Source organism: Nycticebus coucang, chromosome 13, assembly GCF_027406575.1.
Source record: "Nycticebus coucang isolate mNycCou1 chromosome 13, mNycCou1.pri, whole genome shotgun sequence".
NCBI lineage: Eukaryota > Metazoa > Chordata > Mammalia > Primates > Lorisidae > Nycticebus > Nycticebus coucang.
The window spans coordinates 35,423,365-35,446,405 of record NC_069792.1 but is presented as its reverse complement, the minus strand read 5'-3'; positions in this window follow the sequence as shown (position 1 = coordinate 35,446,405).

Here is a 23,041-nt window from a genome sequence, read left to right as displayed (position 1 = left end):
TGAGTGTGTCTGCGAGGATGATTTGGGAAGAGATTACTATTTGAATTAGTGTCCTGAGTAATGCAGCTGGTTCTCTACAATGTAGGTGTACATCATCCAATCCATTAAGGGCCAAAACAAAATAAAAGGCAATGGAAGGAAGAACTGTCTCTTTTTTTCTTCCTCACTACATAACCTGAACATCTCATCTCATCCTCTCCTGTCCTCAGACTGGGATTTACACAGCTGGATCCTCTGGTTTGCAGGACTTTGGATTTAGAATAAATTACGCCATGATCTTTTCTGCTTCTCCAGCTTACAGACAGCAGATCATGGGACTTCTCAGCTTCCCTAATCACATGAGGCAATTTCTCATAATCTCTCTCTCTCTCTCTCTCTCTCTCTCTCTCTCTCTCTCTCTCTCTCTCTCCCCTCCCCGTGTGCGTGTGTGTGTGTGTGTGTGTGTGTGTGTGTGTGTATTCCAGGCTCATCTGATCTCAATGTCCATACTTTTAACTATAAGTGGATTAGGAGGGAAAATCAGTCCAGAAAGACAAAAGAGTGGAGAAAGAATTTTAGTGGGAAGATCTACAAGTGGGGAAGTGATGCTTCCCTATCCCAGACTGCAGTCCAGTTAGATAATTGCTAATCCCCGATCATATTAATTAACTTATGTTAAATGTATATGGTACAGATGAATGTAACATTACTGATGAAAGAGAAAGACCAGACATATACATCTTTGACAATGATGAGGTGAACATATTTACTTCCTTTGCTTCTCAAATGCGTCTTTCTTTTCTTTCAGTTGCTTTTCTTCCAGTTCAGCAATTCTTGAAGCAATTGCTGCCCTGGGTTCTGTGTTCTACAAACCACAGATGCTCTCCAGGAAGATCTCCAGGAGGTTTTAATGAAGTGGTATATTTGAGATGAAAAGAAAGCAACACCCACCCCAAAACACACACACACACACACACACACATGCACACACAAAATTACCTTTTGGAAGAGGAAGTACAAAGAGCATAATGTGAATAAATCTATCTCCTATTGCCTAACCTCTCCAACTTTCATCCCTTTATTGCTTTGAATGGGTGAGGGAACAAATTCTCAGCACAAGTTTTCGGTCATGTCTGTTTTTAGTCATGATTCATACTCTATCTCAAATAGAATCTATCTTCTTCGGGATTTGCCTAAACGTGAGATCAAAAGAGTTCCTTGTTAATATTTTTTGTTCCCCCCTAAAAGCAGAAACTTTGAACTCTTTCATTCAACAATGAATTCATCTTCTTGAGTCTCTACACTTCATAAACTTCACTTTTCACTGCTGATTATACCACAGTGGATCTGTGATGGGGTAATGACTTCCATTGTGAAGCTATGCAAATGAATTCCAAGTGTGCTGTCAGATGATGAAAGGAAAAAATGATGACAATTTTATTCTACTTGTTCTACAGTAAACACTGGTAAACTAATTACATGATACACCTTCACTGAGTATCTATGAATGGAGGAAGTGTCTCTGATTACTGGTTTTGTCTTTATTTCTATTTGATAAATTACATTTAATTATACTGTAATTAGGGAACACCTTTAGCATTAAGGAAAAATAAGCCATGTAATAAGGTATAATTTTTGAGAACAGCAAAAATTCTAATGATTGTAAATAAACATACCACATGATAACTCTGAATTCATCAAAATAGTTTGGCTTATATATTTTTTAAAATATTGTTCTGCATAATATGTAATGTTATTCAAAATGTCAATTCTAGAATTCTTTATGAAAGAGAAATTAAAGAAATCAGTCTTATATGTAAAAGCATTTTATAATAGATGAAATCTACCCACTAAATGAAGCCTCAGAAATTTCAAAAATACTCACCTAATTCTCCTCAGAAATTGAAAGAACTACAAATTAAGTCAAATGGTTAACTAGTTAACATAGTAAAACTGTACATTTCAAAGCCTCTTCCAATTGACATTTAACCAGGAATTACCTATTTCTCTCTCTTCAGCCCCCTCACTCCACTCCACTGGCGTTCCTGAATTTTACATTTAAGACATCAGGGAAAGATAACTGGAAACCACTTTCGGCAAGGTCCATTTGCTTACAAATAATTCAATATCTCATTTTTAATCTAAAGATAACAAATTAATGATAGTGATTGTGGCTTCTGTAGTCTTTGTGAAATGACATCAAAGAGCAGACATGGCTATTGGAGATAACCTTAGTGACTCCAAATCTTGCTATGCTGCCAGATTAAGAGCAAGGAGGCAGAGGAGGAAAGAGCATCTTGATACCTTTCTCCCAACTGCTCATTGTATGTTCTATTGATAAGTGGGGGAAAAGGTGGGGAAAAAAGTTGCTTCATGTCACAGTAATGTTTGGGGACCAATGACAAAACTTCCATAACATATCAGAGATTATATCTTCATTAGCAAAGTTTTGCATGGAGATTCTAAAATTATTCTCTTTGATCACATTCTAGCTATAAATTTTCCCTTGTATCCTATCCCTAAAATGTATTTATAATGTATGAAGTCAAACAATTAAGTTTGCAAACTCATCCTAGAAAAAGTGCTACATACCTCATTGCTGAATATCACCATAGTCAGTCACCTTTCCATTGTATCCTGAACCGCTTCTGCCACTTCTATTCTACCACATTGCGACTATAAACCCTCTGTTTTTTTTCCTGTATGTCAGCTCCCCTTCACACAATATTATTCCTGGAGAAAAAATATGATGTGATAATAGCTCCCATTCATACGTGATAATAACATAGCATTTCATAGCTGAAGAAGCCCAGAAGAGAAGGCAAATGAGGAGAATAAAGACAAAATATGGGCTTTTAAAGTTGTCTTTGTCTTCCATGCAATTGGTGTCGAACTCCTCTACTAACAGCCCTTCTGAGAAAGAAGAAATGTAGATGAAATCATTTGAGTTGAGAAGCAACCTTCACAAAAACAATTTTGAACTTTGAATTAATGTAATATTTGCTCTCAATGTAAGCTTGAATTATTTTCAATAGGTAAATTTGTTTTTCCAGCCTGAGGATGTGAAAGGTCCAGCTCATCATGGGTTGAGAATTTAAAAAAGCAAAAAAACTCAGATACATTTTTGAACTTTCAACTCTTTGTGTGTAATTCCAGTGTACCAATAAGTCTATGTTTCATCAGCCATTCTTTTTATAATATGCTGAACACAATTTTTCCTATTGCCCTTCGTTCCACCCTTAGTAACACTCTAAACTAGGAGGCATCCAATCATCTGTCTCCCCTGTGCAAGCTGTGGAGCTAATGAGAAAATTAATACACTGAGGAGTTTAAAACCATTATAAGCTAAACTGGGTCCTTAACCCAACCCAAGAATCCTGCTAGGTTTTTGTTTTCTTTTCTTTTCTTTTCTTTTCTTTTTTTTTTTTTTTTTTTTGCAGTTTTTGGCTGGGGCTGGGTTTGAACCTGCCACCTCCAGCATATGGGGCTGGTGCCCTACTCCTTTGAGCCACAGGCGCCGCCCCACCCTAGGTTTTTCTTGTCAGTTGTCTGATCTGCCATTTCTCCCTCTCTCTGAAGAAACTATCTTACTGCCTATGTTTCTCTACATATTTCTTGGAAGACTTCTCTAGAAGTCTTTAGGAGACAACACTCTCAGCTTTGCACCACCACATCTAAGTGCCTGCCTGAAAATGGCTTTCTTTTTTTCTTATTCCCATTATGATGGATGTGATATCTCCATTTCTTACTGAAGAAAATACTTCTTTGACTTCAAAGAAAACCCCCAAATATTGACCTAGTTTCCTCTTCTCTTCTCAGGCAAACCTATTTAAGAAGTTTGCTGTATGTGTAGTTTTCTCGCCTTTACTTACATTTCTCTCCTAAACTGCACTGATCTGAAAAATCTATCCAATCACACAGGTGACAATATTCGTGTGCTCTTGAACATCACAGACCGCCAGGTCTAAGGCAACTAATGACTTCTAATTCATTCTCCTTTAGCTGCCATACCATCCAAGGGAAACCCTGCCATCTAGAAAGCACAGCAGGGAGGCCAGTGTACATCCACATTGCACAAGGGCAGCTTAGCCTTTCCTCACTTTTCCACTCTTCATGTCTCCAACTCCCCATCCTTCAGCTCCTGGAAACTTTTCGTTGTGCTGTTAGAAGACGTTTCTTATTTTACTGATTTACTGCTATCTTCATTGTGCTGTGCCTCTTGTTTGTTTGTTTGTTTGAGACAATGTCTGTCTCTCTCTCTAGTACCCACACTGGAGTGCAATGGCATAATCATGGTTCACTGTAACCTCAAACTCCACAGATCCATCAAGAGATCCTCATGGCGCATACTTACAGGCAAGTGTCTCCACACCTAGCTAATTTTTTTATTAATTTCTTGTAGAGATGCAATATTGCTTTGATGCCAGGCTAGCCCCAAATTCCTGGCATCAGGCTGTCCTCCAAGCTTGGCCTCTCACAGAGCTTGGATTGTAGATTTGAACCACTGCACCTGACCCACTGTGGCTTTTTATTTGCATTTTCTTATAGTAATGAAAGAGTGAATCTCCACAGTTTGACAGACTTCTAGTCTTAGACTTAATGAGTCACACCGTAATTTTGATTAGGCCTTTATCCAAAAAAGTGGGAAGGAACATTGTCTTTAAAACATGTTAGCTTGTGAATTTTACCTTACTGTAGACTAAATACAGTTTATTTAAGTCACATGTTTACAACCTAGTCACATTTCACCACAATTCCCATCTCTCATGAGGTCATCACTGATGAGCATATATCTAAGTCAAGAAGGAACTTTTATGACTCTCACTTAACTACATTGGAATTTGATATAGCTTATTACTCATCCTTATACAGTCATCATTTGTCTCAGGCCACATTTTCAGACTGCTTCCCAAATCTTACTCCACAATTTAACTACTAAGTATTGGAATTGTAATAGGCACCTAACTAAGCATCATTTTCTTTTTACTCTGTCTTCTCTGCCAAGGTGATTTTATTCAGACCATCCACTTTAATTTTTATCTGTGCATTGATCACTCTCACATGCCTAATCTATAGGCTAGATCATTCTTCTGAGTTCAGATCCACAGTGAGACATTCAAATTTCATTATATCCAAAATTAAACTTACCATATTTCATTTCCCTTCACTTCTTCTTTATTATTTTTTTTCAGTTCACAGTTCTATCCTTACTCAATTATTAAGTCAGAAATCTAAGAGATGCCATTTTATAAAGGCATATGTGTATATGGTGACATAAAATATGCCTTTTTCGTGTAGTTTACATTCAGAAAAATGTTTGAAAGTCAAATTTAACACAAAAATTGCTTTGGAAAGAGTGTGACTCACAGTAACTATTCTAAAATATTAGCAGTCGTTATAATCACCGTCCTTAACCCATCATGTTCCTCCATTGCCTCTCTTCAACTAACCCATCACAAATTCTTTTATTATTTCCTAAATGTGTCTTTATCCCATTAATTCTCTTTCAACCCTGCTACATCAGGCTATTCCAAATTACTGTATCTCTGCCCCAGCCCACATAACAGCCTCCCAACTCTTCTTTTGATATCCACTCTTGCCTCTCCTCAGATCTTTGTTCATTTTGCTTTTGGGGTTGCCTCTTCAGGAAGACAATCTCATGTCAGCAGTCCTCCCTCCTCCAATGACATCCTGGAAAATATTCATTGTTAATATGGTCTACCTAGATTTGAGTTATGTATATAGATTCCCTCATATCACGCTCTTACTCTTTCAGTATACTCAAGTTGCACCATCCTTCTCTTGATTTTCTGAACTTAACTATTTTTCAATTCTGGGACTCCCATCTTGTGTTTTCTCTGGCTAGAATATAATTCCACACCACCTTTCATCCACTGCCTTGTTTCTAGCCATCTTTTACTTATTTTCTTATTCTCAGTTTATAACTTAAAGTTTACATTTTATAGAAATCTTTACATGATACCTTTCAATCAGAGATTTTCAAACCATAAGTTATGGCCTGTTACAAAAAAAATTCATCGTGTCTATAGCCCATACCTTAAAAGAATGCAGTAGAAAGTTATGGTATGAATTGGAGTGAAATGGGACACCATGGTATGGGATTGGATGGGATGGGATGGGATAGAATGGGGATGGGATGGGATGGGATAGAATGGGGATGGGATTAGATGGGATTGGATGGAGTCAAATGGAATGGAATGCTTTAATGTAGTAAACATTAGTACTATTTTATAGTATGTGTGTATGTGTGTGTTTGTGTGTGTGTGTGTGATGAAGGAACTGTATTCTTCTTACTCTGAATCACATTAAAAATATTTTCACTCACAGCAGTCAAGAAGCTAATAAAAGACACAATTCTTTTCATAGTAGCTTCAAAGAACATGAAATACTTAGGAATATACCTAACAAAAGAGGTGAAAGATCTTTTCAAAGAGAATGAAACCCTAAGAAAAGAAATAGCTACAGACATTAATAAATGGAAAAAAATACCATCCTCATGGCTGGGAAGAATTGACATTGTTAAAATGTCTACTCCACCCAAAGCAGTCTACTGATTCAATACAATCCCCATTAAAATACTAGCATCATACTTTGAAGAACTGAAAAAAACAGTTCTTTATTTCATAGGGAACCAGATAAACCCTGTATAGCCAAAACACTACTTAGTAATAAAAACAAAGCTGGAGGCATCATTCTACCAGACTTTAGGCCATATTATAAGTCTACAGTAATCAAAACAGCATGGTCTCAGCACAAAAATAGAGACATAGACATATGGAACTGAATAGAAAACCAAGAGATAAAGCAAGTCTCTTACAGCCATCTGATCTTTGATAAACCAAACAAAAGCATACACTGAGGAAAAGAATTTCTATTCAATAAATAGTGCTGGGATAACTAGACAACCACATATAAAAGACTAAAACTGGATATGCAAATTTTACCACTTACAAAAGTTCACTCAATATGGATAAAAGATTTAAATGTAAGACATGAAATGATAAAAAACTTAGAAGGAAATGTGAGAAAAACTCTTGATGATGTCACTCTAGGGAAAAAATTTATGGAGAATATTTCAGCAGCAATTGCAACAACAAAAAAATAAATGGTACTTAATTAAACTGAAAATCTTGTGTAAAGCTAAGGATACGACAATTAAAGCAAACAGATGACCTTCAGAATGGGAAAATATATTTACATGTTATGAATCTAACAGAAGCTTTATAATTAGGATCTATAGAGAACTCAAATTAATCAACCAAATAGAACAAACAAGCCCATCTATTACTGGGCAAGAGACATGAACAGAATCTTCTCTGAGGAAGACAGACAAATGGCTAACAAACATATGAAAAAATGATCATTGTCCCTGATTGTCAGAGAAATGCAAATGCAAATGCAAATCACCCTGAGATATCACCTAACCCAAGTGAAAATGGCCCACATCACAGAATCTCGAAACTACAGATGCTGGTGTGGATGTGGAGAGAAGGGAACACTTTTACACCCTTGGTGGGACTGCAAACTAATGCAGCCTCTTTTGAAAGAAGGATGGGTAATGCTCAAAGAACTCAAATTAGACCTTCCATTTGTTCCTACAATCTCATTACTAGGCATCTGCCCAGAAGAAACAAAATCATTTTATCATAAAGACATTTGCACTAGACTGTTTATCATAGCTCAATTTACAATCGCCAAGATGTGGAAACAACCTAAATGCTCATCAATTCAGGACTGGATTAACAAGTTGTGATATATGTATACCATGGAGTACCATTCAGCCATAAAAAATGGTGACTTTATATCTTTTGTATTAACCTGGACATATTATTCTTAGTGAAATATCATAAGAATAGAAAAGCAAGTATCCAATGTACTACATTTCATTATGAAGCCAGTAAATAATCTAAGAAACACCCACATAGTAGAACAACTTAATTCTATTCAACTTGGGGGGAGGGGTAATGAGAGACAGGGAAGAAGAGAGGAGATTCGCATATTCCTACTTAAAGGTCACAATATAAGGGTGTATAGAACAGAAACCTTTTGGGTGTGGGACACAACTACAAGAAGGACTCTGCCTAACAAATTTAATAATTATTAGCTGGTTGTTTGTATCCTCACAATAACCTGAAATTAAGAAAAGAAATGAGTAAGTTGATGTTAACAAATCATTTATTTCTTTATTGCCCTTTTTACCTGTTTCAGCCTTTCCATCCTTACAAGGAAAGTAACTTTGAAATGACCAATCTGCTTTTTGTTCCATGCTTCTGCTTTCTTCATCCCTTCTCTATCTTAAATGTTGAATTTAAATACATATTTTCCACATTTTTTACTTAATTTTAAATACTGAATATTCACTGAACTGTGAAGTCTATTTATTTGTGGAAGACTGCATCCAATTGCAAAATAAAATACTGGTTTTTGTTAAATTGTGAATACTATGTTCCCTGCAAAAAACATACCTGAGGGAAAAGAATCGCTATTCAATAAATGTAGCTGTGAAAACTTGATAGCCACTGAATGATCTACACCTCTCACCACTTACAAAAATTAATTCATGATGGATAAAAGACTTAAACCTAAGGCATGAAACCATAAGACTCCTAGAGGAAAATGGTGGAAAAACTTAAAGATATCAGCCTAGGGAAAGAATTTATGAAAAAGACCTCAAAAGTAATCAATCACAGCAGCAACAAAAATAAAACAAATGGGATCTGATCAAATTAAAATGTTTCTGCACAGGCAAGGACACAATTAATAAATAGATAACACACTGAATGAAAGAAAATATTTTCATGCTATACATCTAAGAAAGAGCTAATAACCAGAATCTGCAAAGAACTCAACCAAATCAAGAAAAAAAATCATACAATCTCTTTAAAAATTGGGCAAAAGACAATAGAAACTTTTCCAGTGAAGATAATTAAATGGCCAAGAAACCGATGAAAAGAGGCTCAACATCTTTAAACATTAGGGAAATGCAAATCAAAACCACAACGAGGTATCACTGCAGTGATAATGGCACCTATCAAAAAGTTCCAAAACAAGTGTTAGCATGGATGCAGAGAGAAAGAAACTGCTGGTGGGACTGCAAACTACTCTGTGGAAAACTATCTCTATGGAAAGTAGTATGACGAAACCTCAAACCACTAAAAGTAGACTTACCATTTGATTCAGCAATTTCATAATCACACATTTACTCAAAGGGGAAAAAAAGGTCATTTTATCACAAAGACACTTGCACTCAAATGTTTACAGCAGCACGATCATAATTACAAAGATGTAGATTCAGTCCAATTGCCCCTTAATACATGAGTGGATTAATAAAATGCGGTATCCTATAAAGTTCTATTTAACCACAAAAAAATATTGTTCTAATATCTTTTGTAACAACCTGTGTGGAACTGGATACCATTCTTCTAAATGAAATATCACAAGAATAGAAAAACAAACACCACATGTATTGATACTAAATTGGAGCTAGTTGATTAACATTGATGTGCACATATCAAAATAAAACTCAGTGGGAGTCAAGTAGGTGGAAAGAGGGAGGAGGAGTTCGGTTCATTCACATCAAATGGGTACAATGCACACCTTCTGGGTGAAGGGTAAACTTATAATTCTGACTTAAAATGTACAAAAGCAAACTATATAACTAAAATGTATGTACTCCTGTAATATGGTGAAATAAGTAAAAAGAAAGAGAGAGAGAGAATGAGAAAAAAATAATCTAATGAAAAATAAAATTGTATATGAAATTTGCCACAATTCCTCATGTGAGGAATCAAAATCAAAAATCTGAAATTTCTGCTTTAAAAAATATGTCTTTGAAATCTAATCATCAAGCAATATTTTTGTTTTCTAGACATCCAATAAAAATCTTTGAGTATCTTTGGCTATCTTCTCTGGTTTAGTATGCCTTGCACTATCTTTGATCAAAACCAAAATTCTTATCTACTTCCTATAAATCAAGCAATAAAAACTATTAAAAAGAAAGAGAAAATAACCAATACTATCAAGGATTGTAACTATGGGATGGGCTTTTGTTAAACATTTTGTATTTCTTATATTAATTCTCTTGTAGTATAACAGACAATAAAAATTAATCTAGTAATTAATTAATGTTTAACTAAATTTGGTCTTAGGATATCTCCAAACATGAGTCCTCAACCAACTGCAGACAAATTTACTACATAAATCATTTGCAAACCTAATTTAAGAGTATACCTTTGGGCAATGGCCATAGCTCAGTGGGAGGGTGATGGCCACAAACACCTAGACTGGAGGGTTCCAACTCAGCCCAGGCCAGCTAAAACAACAATGATAACTGAAACAACAAAAAAAGTAGCCGGGCATTGTGGTGGGCATCCATACTCCCAGCTACTTGGGAGGCTGAGGCAGGAGAATTGCTTAAGCCCAAGAGTTTGAGGTTGCTGTGAGCTGTGATGCCATAGCACTCTACCAGGGCCACAGTTTGAGACTCTGGCTCAAAAAAAAAAAAAAAGAGTATACCTTTGAAACAAATTGCAAAGTCTCTGCCAATCATAGCAGCCAAGCTTCAGTCAATTCCAAGTTGCCAACTGTTCAAACCATGTACAAATAAGAGAAAAGCTGAGCTACAACCAATCCAGCTGTCTCTGTACCTCCCTTCTGTTTTCTGTACCTCATTTCTGTTACCTGTCCATATGACAAACCATAGTTATTTGAATTTGTTTTCGTTCTGAGGACTGCCTGACTCTAAAATTGTGAACAAAAAACAATTAATATCTTTAAAGTGAATTTCTTGTAATTTTGTCTTTTAACAGTAATGGTAGTATTTTTTAAATCATTTGCAAAGAATTAAAGAGTCTCATCCTAGATTCTTTTTTTTTAATTGCGATTAAGATCCTTTATTGATCATATTCCTTTATTGACTCTCCATTTCTAAAATGCAGTCTCTCAACATCATTTCTATCACTGATAACACACGTATTTCAGTGGTGTATCAGAGTCACACAATATGTAATTTTCATTTCTGGCCCTCAGCAGCACTGAAATGTGTATATTTTAAATTATATTTCAATTAATTTTAATAGGTGGTTTCTTTTCAATCACATTGAATGTAGAAAATTAATTAACTTGATAACAAGCTACAAAAACTGAATTATGTGGAAGCCCCATATCTAAGGCTACAGAAAAAATCAAATGTCATCTGTCACTTTAATTTATTGTCCCTTATCAATTAACTATCAAATGATATTTAGAAGAAAGATGATGTGCATAATAAATGTCAAGGCTTTTTTCCCATCCAAATACAACTTTATTTTGAAAAACCATAACAACAAAAATGCAGGTGTCATGCGATTTGTTCTTTTTTTTCCTCACTACAAGCTTTACCTTGAAACACACAACAGCCAAACCTGATATCTGTTGCCTAGCAACCATCTGACAATTGTATGCCTTCAATGACCTGGTTATATATCTGACTATTAACCCTTTTACAACTGAGTTAATTAAACACGTAGCAATGCATAGAGTTTCTAGGTAAAAGAATATTAAACTGGAACTGAATTTTAATCCTGAATTATTTAAATAGGCCAATTATCTTATTAAAAAATGAGGAATTAGGAATAAATATGGTAAAGAGTTTTAAAAATAGGGATAAATTATAAGAAACATGGAATAATGGCTGGAATTTTCTCACACACTAGGCTTAAGAAAAAAGTATACCGAATATTTCTTGTACACATAATTGAATTTTCAGTTTCTACTTCAACATCTAATTTATATGCATGTACATTTTTGTCAAAATTTCAATACCTGAAAAATAAGATCATTGATATTTTCTCAGTTTTGTCAATGACAGACTCCGCCAGTGTTTAAAACAAGAATCATAAAACTAAACAGAGATGTTACTCTGCCAAACATTCAGGCACACATGTTAAACTCTAAAGTGAACATGGAGCAATAAAATTAAGAATAGCATCTGTTGAAAAGTTAATACTTCCAAAAAATAGGGGAGAAAGACACAAAGAAGAAAGAAACTAAAAGTCCTTGTAAAATAGTGACATTTAAGCAAATAAAATTTTTCCATTTCTTGAGGCTGAAAAGTAATCAGATACTTCACTGCACTCTCTGACGTGTGTCTTTATAAAATGTTAATTTCACATATAGGAACCAAGCATTTAAAGTTCTTCCAAAACACTAAAGTAATTATAAATAGAATAATTTTGCTCATCTTACTAAGCAAGCTATGTATAAACTTGATATAGGTTAAAGTAGGCAAATAGATAGTGTGTATGTGTGTGTGTGTGTGTGTGTACAATAATTAAAAATAATTAATCAGAAAAACTAATTAGATGGTTATGATTTAAAATGTTTAATTATCAACATTTTTATTAAGAATATCTTCTAACTATAATTAAATACATCTATTATAAAGATCAACTTATTAAGCCCTGAGTAAAAAATCAGATTTACTTATAAATAGGCTTAAGATGTGCAATATTGAAAATTAGTCTCTACTAATTGCAAAGGAAAATTTTTGATTGTTTAGAGATAAAATATAGCACAGTAGTGCTGCAATAAACACTCAAATGTCGGTATCTTTTTGATAACATGACTCCTTTTCCTTTGAGTCAACCCAGTAGTGGATCAAATGGTAGGTCTACTTTTAGTCCTTTGAGGAATCTCTATGCTGTTTTCCACAGAGGCTTTACTAATTTACAGGCCTATCAATGGTGTATCAGTATTCTTTTCTCTCTGCATCCTTCCAGCGTCTTTGTGTTTGGACTTCTAAATAAAAAACATTCTAAAAGAGGTAAAGTGATATCTCATTGTGGTTTTAATTTCATGTTAGTGATATGAGCATTTTTTTATACTTTTTGCCCCTTTGTCTATCTTCTTTAGAAAAACTTCTGTTCATGCCTTTTTCACATTTTTTGATGGGATATTTTTTTCTTGCTGATTTGTGTGAGTTCTTTATAGATATAGCTTATTAGCTCTTTATTGGATACATAAGTTGAAAATATTTTCTCCCAATCCCCAGATTATTTATTTGCACTATTGATTATTCCTTTAGTTGTGAAAAGACTTTTAATTTAATCAAGTCCTAATTATTTCTTTTTCTTGTTAGTATAATTGCCATTGTGATATTCTTCATAAATTCTTGGCCTAGGTGAGTATCTATAAGAGCGTTTCCAACATTTTCTTCTAGAATTCTTATGGTTTCATAACTTTTATTTAAGTCTTTCATCCATCTTGAATTAATTTTTTGTTAGTGGTGCAAAGATATGGAATAAACCCAAGTGCCTATCAATTCATGAGTAGATTAACAAAATATAGTATAGTACACTATGGAATACTATACAGCCATGAAGAAGGATGAATTTAGGCCTTTTGCAAGAATTTGGATGGAACTAGAGTCCATTATCCTAAGTAAAGTAGCTAAAGAATGGAAAAACAAACACCACATGTACTCACTATTAAATTGAAACTAGTCAATGAGCACACATGTGCACGAAGGAAAGTAAACCTCAGGGGAAGTCAAGCCAGGGAAAGCTGGAGGAAGGGGTGGGCAAAAACCTATCTAATGAGTACAGTGAACATTCTCTGGGTGATAGGCATACTTACAACCCTAACTCATGCATAACAAAATTGATACATGTAACCAAAAACATTTGTATCCTCATATTATCCTAAAATTTAAAAAATACTAAAAAAAAAAAAAAATTCAGATGGAAAGGCAACAGACTTGAGACAGCCAATACAATATTGAAGAACAAAGGTAAGAGGACTGATACTACTCAACTTCAAGGCTTACTATAAAACAACACTAGTCAACACATACAGATTTTCTTTTACTTATAAAACACGTATTTGTCAAAACTCATAGTATTGTATACTTAAAATATATGTTCTTTATTATAAGTCATTTATACTTCAACAAAGCTGAAAAGACAAATTTCATGAAGCATATTAACAGAGCTAAAAGAATAAATATCATGAAATGGAGGAAAGAATCAGGAAAAGCCACTTAAGTTAAATACAGATTGTCCCTCAGACTTCAAGCATGAAAAAATATTTACCTAAGGAAAATGTTGTAAGCCTATAATGTCTTTGAATAGAGCAATAATTTTAGACATAATATGTGAAAGAGATGGAAATAAAAAGGAGTCAGAGCCCAAAGAAATCAAGGAAGGTAGAATTGCAGTAGAAGTAATATCACCAATAAGCCACTTCTCAGCTGGTCCCTTTGAAAAATGCTGAGCACCGTTTAGATGAGGCAGGGAAGAAAAGAGACATTGAAGGGCCTGTGACTTAAAAAAAAAAATATATTCTTATGAGACAATGGGTCAAATGCCAAATCTGAGGAGAAAAAATTTCCTTTCTGGGACAAAAATTATTTTCTGAAAGTATGCTTGCAACATTATATCTATTAACAAAATTTATTCAGATATAACACACAGAAATGTTGGTTAGTAATTTGTGTTCCTTATTTTCTGTTTCATTAATTTTATCATTGCCTCCCTAATTAAATTTTCGACTACTTGTGGGTAAAAAAAGTTTAAAAAACAGTAAAATCAGTTTTTACCATACTGTTAATGAATAAGGTAATAAATGTGTTTTGATAGATGTTTTTTAAATCCATCAAAAATGATTTCAGAGTTCTTTAAACAAAATTTAAATTGTAGAATTTGGAAGGTAACAGGAGAGAAATTAATTTAGTCACATACTCAAAGAGTTTTGCACCAAATGGGAAAAAAAGAAGATCACTAAAAGAAAATTATGATCATCAGAATGTTTGTTGTTATTTTTAGTATGAGGAAATTATTCTTGAGAGTGGAAAGGAAGAAAAAGGAAGTAATAACAATGAAAAAAGGCACTATAGATATGTGTACTACATATAACAGGAAGAAAGTTATTGTAGAAGTAAATATACATATGAAAAGAAGGAAGAGAAAGGTTCTAAAATATAGGTGGAAGCTAGGAACGTGTGCCTGTAATCTCAGATATTCAGGAGGCTGAGACTGGAGGATCATGTGAACTCAGACCAGCCAAGGCAATATAGTCAGACCTCATCTTTTAAATAAAAGAATAAATAATGTACAAGTGAAGAACATTATCAGGTATGAGTGAAACCTAATATAGATACTCAGTTTATATATTAAAATCAACATTGGGCAGGGATGGGCATAGGCATCCTACATAAGGTAAGATTCACCTTTATATTTTCCCTTTAACTGGGTATAGCCAGCTGGGTATTTCCTTATATTCTTTTTTAAGATGAAAGACAAACTTATCGTCATCAACTATCTAGAGCGTTCTGGGAAAGTCCAGAGTTTGTCCAGGGATGACTTCCTCTGTGGCAGCCACAGCTATGTTCCAGCTCTGCTCTGAGCATCGGTGCTCACATGTGGGCGGGAGAGGCGGTCATTAGAGCTGGGAAGGAGCCAAGAGCAGTTGGAACAACCATTTTCCCGACCACCCATGACTGTGCCCTACCATGCTCTTAAAATGACATAGTCTCTGTGCTGTGCAAATACAAAAGACATGAACAGTAGAATGCTAATACTGGAGGATAAGAAGGGGGGAGAAATCAGTTTCTGATGAACATAGATGTCATTCCATGTGTTTTAAAATTGCACAAGTTTATGACCATTGAATTTTGGTACCAGATAAACCCAAGTGTCAGTTTGGGGTTTGGAACTCCTAATTGTGTGATATCAGGCAAGTTATTGAATCTTTATGAGACTAGACTTTATTTACCAACTGAGGAGAACAATACTTTATTAAAATACAATAAAATTACATGCATAAGAATCTTAGCATAATGCTTAGAACGTGAAAAGCACTTATAAATAAAGAGGGGAAAGTGTGTAATTAGGGGCTGCAGGATAAAACGAATATTTTATACTTATAAACTATTCACAGACATTCTGAGACTATGAAAATAAGAAATATGAGATACTCATTTATCCACTATATCTGATTTGAGCATGTTAACTCATAGTAGTCTCAAAAAATCTTTGTGAAGCAAGAAAATTAAATTACTAACACTCACCAAATGAAGACTGAGACTAAAATAATTTTTGTACCTTATCAAAGTTCACTCACCTAACAAGTTTAGAACCTATTTTGTGCCAGGTAGTCATCTAGGTATTCAATATATAGGAGTCAATAACTAAGACAGAATGAAGGCAACTAGCCTAGTCTTCTACCCTGAGCTCTTTTTCATTCCAAAGCTTCTTTTCCTTTCATATGCTATTTTTAATTTGAAACACCTAATTGAATGCCCTTTTCCCTGGTGGTGAGCAACAAAGAGAATTCTAACAAGGTACCCTCAGTTTTATTAGCATAAAATAACAAAACCACAGATTGAGCAGATTTAGTGCAAAAATCCCAGAAGAAAGTTAATGAAACCAGTATCTTGAATATTGTTGCATATATATTTAGCCATAATTGGCCAGCAGTAAATGTTGATTTTATGTAAACAATCAAGCTAAAATAATTATATTATTTGAATGTTGGTAAGGATTTAAGTTGAAGGTTAATTGAATATCTCATGCATTCAACAAATATTTATCAAACACTTCTTTTTTTTTTTTTATTGTTGGGGATTCATTGAGGGTACAATAAGCCAGGTTACATTGATTGCAATTGTTAGGCAAAGTCCCTCTTCCAATCATGTCTTGCCCCCATAAAGTGTGACACACTCTAAGGCCTCACCCCCCTCCCTCCGTCCCTCTTTCTGCTTTTCCTCCCCCCATAACCTTAATTGTCATTAATTGTCCTCATATCAAAATTGAGTACATAGGATTCATGCTTCTCCATTCTTGTGATGCTTTACTGAGAATAATGTCTTCCACGTCCATCCAGGATAATACAAAGGATGTAAAGTCTCCATTTTTTTAATAGCTGAATAGTATTCCATGGTAAACATATACCACAGCTTGTTAATCCATTCCTGTGTTGGTGGGCATTTAGGCTGTTTCCACATTCTGGCAATTGTAATTTGAGCTGCAATAAACACTCTAGTACAAGTGTCCTTATGATAAAAGGATTTCTTTCCTTCTGGGTAGATGCCCAGTAATGGGATTGCAGGATCAAATGGGAGGTCTAGCTTGAGTGCTTTGAGGTTTCTCCATAGTTCCTTCCAGAAAGGTTGTACCAGTTTGCAGTTCGATCAGCAGTGTAAAAGTGTTCCCTTCTCTCCACAACCACGCCAGCATCTGCAGTTTTGAGATTTTGTGATGCGGGCCATTCTCACTGGAGTTAGATGATATCTCAGGGTTGTTTTGATTTGCATTTCTCTAATATATAGAGATGATGAACATTTTCTCATGTGTTTGTTAGCCATTCGTCTGTCATCTTTAGAGAAGGTTCTATTCATGTCTCTTGCCCATTGATATGTAGGATTGTTGGCTTTTTTCATGTGGATTAATTTGAGTTCTCTATAGACCCTAGTTATCAAGCTTTTGTCTAATTGAAAATATTTAAATATCCTTTCCCATTGTGTAGGTTGTCTCCTTGCTTTGGTTATGGTCTCCTTAGCTGTACAGAAGCTTTTCAGTTTAATGAAGTCCCATTTGTTTATTTTTGTTGTTGTTGCAATTGCCATGGCAGTCTTCTTCATGAAGTCTTTCCCCAGGCCAATATCTTCTAGTGTTTCTCCTATGCTTTCTTTGAGTATTTTTATTGTTTCATACCTTAAGTTTAAGTGCTTTATCCATTTTGAATCAATTTCTGTGAGCGGGGAAAGGTGTGAGTCCAGTTTCAGTGTTTTACATGTAGACATCCAGTTCTCCCAACACCATTTATTGAATAGGGAGTCTTTCCCCCAAGGTATGTTCTTGTTTGGTTTATCTAAGATTAGGTGGTTGTAAGATGTTAGTTTCATTTCTTGGTTTTCAATTCGATTCCAAGTGTCTATGTCTCTGTTTTTGTGCCAATACCATGCTGTCTTGAGCACTATGGCTTTGTAGTACAGACTAAAATCTGGTATGCTGATGCCCGCAGCTTTATTTTTATTACTAAGAACTGCCTTAGCTATACGGGGTTTTTTCCGGTTCCATAAAAAATGCAGAATCATTTTCTCCAAATCTTGAAAGTACCATGTTGGTATTTTGATAGGAGTGGCATTGAATAGGTAGATTGCTTTGAGAAGTATAGACATTTTAACAATGTTGATTCTTCCCATCCATGAGCATGGTATGTTCTTCCATTTGTTAATATACTCCGCTATTTCCTTTCTGAGGATTTCATAGTTTTCTTTATAGAGGTCCTTCACCTCCTTCGTTAGGTATACTCCTAGGTATTTCATTTTCTTTGAGACTATGGTGAAGGGAGTTGTGTCCTTAATTACCTTCTCATCTTCACTGTTATTGACATATACAAAGGCTGCTGATTTGTGGACATTGATTTTATATTCTGAAACATTACTGTATTTTTTGATGACTTCTAGGAGTCTTGTGGTTGAGTCTTTGGGGTTCTCTAAGTATAAGATCATGTCATCAGCAAAGAGGGAGAGTTTGACTTCCTCTGCTCCTGTTTGGATTCCCTTTATTTCCTTGTCTTGCCTAATTGTATTGGCTAGAACTTCCAGCACCATGTTGAATAGTAAAGGTGACAGAGGACAACCTTGTCTGGTTCCAGTTCTAAGAGGAAAAGCTTTCAGTTTTACTCCATTCAGTAAAATATTAGCTGTGGGTTTGTCATAGATAGCTTCAATCAGTTTTAGAAATGTGCCACCTATGCTTATACTCTTCAGTGTTCTAATTAGAAAAGGATGCTGGATTTTATCAAATGCTTTTTCTGCATCTATTGAGAGGATCATGTGATCTTTATTTTTGCCTCTGTTAATATGGTGGATAACATTTATGGACTTGCGTAAGTTAAGCCAGCCTTGCATCCCTGGGATGAAGCCGACTTGATCATGATGAATGACTTTTTTGATGATAAGCTGTAATCTATTGGCTAGGATTTTGTTGAGAATTTTTCCATCTATATTCATGAGTGAGATTGGTCTGAAATTCTCCTTTTTGTTTGGGTCTTTTCCTGGTTTTGGTATCAGGGTGATGTTTGCTTCATAGAATGTGTTGGGGAAGATTCCTTCTTCCTCAATTTTTTGGAATAATTTCTGCAGTACAGGAATAAGCTCTTCCTTGAAGGTTTGATAAAATGCTGGTGTGAAGCTATCTGGACCAGGGCATTTTTTGGTTGGAAGATTTTTTATTGTTTCTTTGATCTCAGTGCTTGAAATTGGTCTGTTCAGGAGCTCTATTTCTTCCTAGCTAAGTCTAGGGAGAAGGTGTGATTCCAAATATTGATCAATTTCCTTCACATTGTCAAATTTCTGGGCATAGAGTTTCTGGTAGTATTCAGAGATGATCTCTTGTATCTCTGTGGGATCAGTTGTCATTTCCCCTTTATCATTTCTGATTGAGGTTACTAGAGATTTTACTTTTCTATTTCTCATTAGTCTGGCCAATGGTTTATCTATCTATTTTTTCAAAAACCCAACTCCTTGTTTCATTAATTTTCTGAATGATTCTTTTGTTTTCAATTTCATTGATCTCTGATTTAATTTTGGATATTTCTTTTTTTCTACTGAGTTTAGGCTTCGATTATTCTCCTTTTTCCAATTCCATAAGCTGGCTTGTGAGATTGTTGATGCGCTCTCTTTCTGTTTTTCGAATGTAGGCATCTAAAGCAATGAATTTTCCTCTCAGAACTACTTTTGCAGTATCCCACAGGTTTTGGTAGCTTGTGTCTTCATTGTTGTTATGCTCAAGGAAGTTAATGATTTCCTGTTTTATTTCTTCCTGCACCCATCTGTTATTCAACAGAAGATTGTTTACTTTCCATGTCTTAGTGTGGGGTCGAGCGTTTTTGTTAGAGTTGAATTCCACCTTTAGTCCCTTATGGTCTGAGAAGATACAAGGTAAAATTTGAATTCTTTTGATTCTGTTGATATTTGTTTTGTGTCCCAGCATATGATCAATTTTGGAGAATGTTCCATGGGGTGATGAGAAGAATGCATATTCTTTATCTTTGGGATGGAGTGTTCTATATGCGTCTATCAAGCAAAGTTGTTCTAGGGTCTCATTTAAATCTCTTAAATCTTTGTTTAATTTCTGTTTAGAGGATCTGTCCATCTCTGTAAGAGGAGTGTTAAGTCCCCTGTTATTATGGTATTATCAGATATCATATTGCTCAGACTGAGTAAGGTCTGTTTCAAGAATCTGGGAGTATTTAAATTGGGTGCATAAATATTTAGAATTGAAACATCTTCTTGTTGAATTTTTCCCTTGACCAATATAAAGTGACCAACTTTGTCTTTTTTGACTTTAGTTGCTTTAAATCTACATATATCTGAAAATAAGATCGCACCTCCTCTTTTCTTCTGAATGCCATTTGCCTGAAAAATTGTCTTCCAACCCTTGACTCGGAGCTTTAATTTGTCTTTTGAAGCCAGGTGTGTTTCTTGCAGACAGCAAATGGATGGTTTGTGTTTTTTAATCCAGTCAGCCAATCTATGTCTCTTCAGTGGGGAATTCAAGCCATTAACACTTATGGAGATAATTGATAAGTGTGGTAGTATTCTATTCGTCTTATTTTGTGAGAGTCCATTGCTTAGTTTTATCTTTTGCATCAACGTGGATGTTAGATTCTGTCCTTTAATTTCTGAGTTCTTACTTTGCTGCTGATCCATTGTGGTGGTCAGTGTGCAGAACAGGTTGAAGTATTTCCTGTAGAGCTGGTCTTCTTGTGGTGAATTTTCTCAATGTTTGTATATCCGTAAATGATTTGATTTCTCCGTCAATTTTTAAGCTTAGCTTAGCAGGATACAGAATTCTGGGCTGGAAATTGTTCTGTTTAAGTAGATTAAAGGTAGATGACCATTGTCTTCTTGCTTGGAAAGTTTCATTAGAGAAGTCTGCAGTCACTCTGATGGATTTGCCCCTGTAGGTCAACTGGCGCTTACTCCTGGCAGCTTGAAGAATCTTTTCTTTTGTCTTGACTTTGGACAGGTTCATCACAATGTGTCTTGGAGAAGCTCGGTTAGAGTTGAGGTGACCTGGTGTCCGATATCCCTCTGAAAGCAGTGTGTCAGAATCTTTGGTGATATTTGGGAAATTTTCTTTTATAACATTCTCTAGTATGGCTTCCATTCCTCTGGGGCATTCTTCTTCCCCTTCTGGGATTCCTATAAGTCGTATGTTGGAATGCTTCATAAAGTCACATAATTCTGACAGTGAACGTTCTGCTTTCTCGCTCTTCTTTTCTGTTTCTTTTACTATCTGAGTTATCTCAAGAACTTTGTCTTCTACCTCCGAAATTCTTTCTTCTACATGATCTAACCTGTTGCTGATACTTTCCATTACATCTTTAAATTTCCTGATTAACTGTTTTAGTTCCTTCAGCTCTGCTATATCCTTTTTATATTCTTCATATCGTTCATCTCTTATTTGATTCTGTTTTTGGATTTCCTTTTGGTTATTTTACACTTTATTAGCAGTTTCCTTCATTATTTCCATCATTTCTTTCATTGTTTTCATCATGTGTATTCTAAATTCCCTTTCTGTCATTCATAACATTTCTTTACATGTGGAATCCTCTGCAGTAGCTACCTCATGGTCCCTTGGCGGGGTTGTTCTGGACTGGTTCTTCATGTTGCCTGGAGTTTTCTGCTGATTCTTCCTCATGAGTGATTTCTTTTATCTGTTTTCTTGCCCTAATTTTCCTTTCACTTCCTCTTGCTATTTAGGTTCTTGTGCCTGTGGACTGAGGGTTGGATGAGTCCTTTTGGTATAGGACTAGAAGGGTGAGAAGGTTGAAGAGCAAGAAAGGGATGAAAGAAAGGAGGACCGAGTTAAAGGAAAAAAAAAATAGAGAAAGGAGAGGGGATGGGTAAAAGGAATATTGACAAAAAGAAGAGAGGAACAGAAAGAGGGAGACAGAGCAATATAGTTGTACAGTAGGGTACTTTGACACAACCTTAAAAAAATACCACCTTTTGGGGGTGCCCAGTTGGGTGGTTCCCTTGAGGTCATCAGCTCTTTGCTATCCTGATCAGACACAGTACCCCACCTCCACCAGGTAGAGAGGAAAGACAAAATACTATAAATCAAACCAAAACAAGCAAACAGAAAACTTTACGGGTTAAAATTAAGTGAAAAACCAAATAATAGCGGTAGAAACAGTAGGAAAAATGAAGTTCTAGTTATTAAAAAAAGGCAGCAATGGGAAATTATAATTAAACTAGAAAAATTGAGAAAGAAAAAAGATCTGTACGTAAAAGGTTGAAATTAAAAAACAAAACAACATCAACAACATCAAAATAAACAAAAAAACAACCAAACCAAAAAAAAAAAAAAAAAAAAAAAAACACAACCAAAAACAAAGAAGTATGTATATGTTGTTGAATTTTGTCTGGGCAACACGTGGTCTTCTGGGGTATGAGATGTTAATCACAGTTCTGATATGCGTGGAGGCTGCTGATTTCTGAAACCCCAGCAGGTAGACACCCTAAATCTCTCTTCAGCCCACTTAAAAGGCACTTTGAACTTGTAAACTTGCTGAGCAGAAGCCTTCCCAGGAAAGTGCTTGTTGCTGAAATCACTGCTGAAGTGGCTATCCACTTACCCAGTGTGCCAAAACCAGTGTCACTCTGCCCCTGAGGGTTAGGGCCACAAGGCGGCTCAGACCCCACCCTTAGGCTACTTTTGGTATAGGACCAGAAGGCACTTTTAACTTGTAAACTTGCTGAGTAGAAGCCTTCCCAGGAAAGTGCTTGTCGCTGGAATCACTGCTGAAGTGGCTATCCACTTACCCAGTGTGCCAAAACCAGTGTCACTCTGCCCCTGAGGGTTAGGGCTGCAAGGCGGCTCAGACCCCACCCTTAGGCTACTTGGTGCTGGGTTACCAGCTCCCACCCAATTTTAGCTCTGCAACCCTGAGGGTGGAGCTTGCTGGGGCAGATTGCTCACAATGGCTCCCTGTGGCCCACAGCCAAACACTGTTAGCTCCGTCTGGCTCAGTGGCTCAGATTGGGGCC